Below are 382 nucleotides of genomic sequence, written 5' to 3'. Positions count from 1 at the left end.
TTGGGGAGGAGTCGGGGTTCGGCTGGGGTGCAGGCAAGGCAGGGCAGGCTGGGAAGGCAAAGGAGGGCAAAGGAGGGTGCATGCCCCAACCCCATGCTTGGAGTCCGGGGCTGCCACCCCAGTGTGCGCCACCCAGGTTCCCACCATCCAGCCCAGGGCACACAGCACCTCCCGGCCCCCGCCAGGACCAGCTGTCATCATTGGAGTGACAATGGCCAGAAGGAAAGGAGGGAGGATGCTCAGCACAGGGGGAGGGTTGCTGCCAGCCCACCCCTGGGTGAGCAGCCCCTCCACCAGCCAGGGCCAATTCCCCAGGGCTGCCCCCATCTGCCAGCCCTGAGCCCCCATGGGACCCAGGAACCACGACTCGGTGGCTGGCCCC

This window comes from Cariama cristata, unplaced genomic scaffold (genome assembly GCF_000690535.1).
Source record: "Cariama cristata isolate BGI_N322 unplaced genomic scaffold, ASM69053v1 scaffold33043, whole genome shotgun sequence".
Classification (NCBI taxonomy): domain Eukaryota; kingdom Metazoa; phylum Chordata; class Aves; order Cariamiformes; family Cariamidae; genus Cariama; species Cariama cristata.
This window is presented reverse-complemented; position numbering follows the sequence as displayed.